This window comes from Suricata suricatta, chromosome 10 (genome assembly GCF_006229205.1).
Source record: "Suricata suricatta isolate VVHF042 chromosome 10, meerkat_22Aug2017_6uvM2_HiC, whole genome shotgun sequence".
NCBI classification, from domain to species: domain Eukaryota; kingdom Metazoa; phylum Chordata; class Mammalia; order Carnivora; family Herpestidae; genus Suricata; species Suricata suricatta.
This window is the reverse complement of record NC_043709.1, coordinates 59,163,495-59,164,017: the sequence shown is the minus strand read 5'-3', so window position 1 is coordinate 59,164,017 and position 523 is coordinate 59,163,495.

Sequence of the window (523 nt, the reverse complement as noted above, 5' to 3'; positions counted from 1 at the left end):
CGTGATCTATCTTGGAGAATGTGCCATGTGCACTCGAAAAGGAGGTGAATTTCCTATCTTCAGGATGCAGAGTTCTAAATATATCTATCAGTTCCACCTGTTCCAATGTGTTGTTCAGGTCCATTGTTTCCTTAGTGATTTTCTGTCTGGTTGATCTATCCATTGCTGTCAGTGGCGTATTAAAGTCCCCTGCAATTAGCACACTCTTGTCAATAAGATTGTTTCTTTCTGTGATTAATTGTTTTATGTATTTGGGTGCTCCCAAATTTGGCGTATAGATATTTATAATTGTTAGCTCCTCCTGATGGAGAGACCCTGCAATTATTATATAATGTCCTTCTTTATCTCTTGTTACTGCCTTTACTTTAAAGTCCAGTTTGTCTGATATAAGTATGGCTACTCCAGCTTTCTTTTGGCTTCCAGTCGCATGATAGATATTTCTCCATCCCTTTACTTTCAACCTGAAGGTGTCTTCCTTGAATGAGTCTCTTGTAGACAGCAAATAGATGGGTTTTTTTTTTTT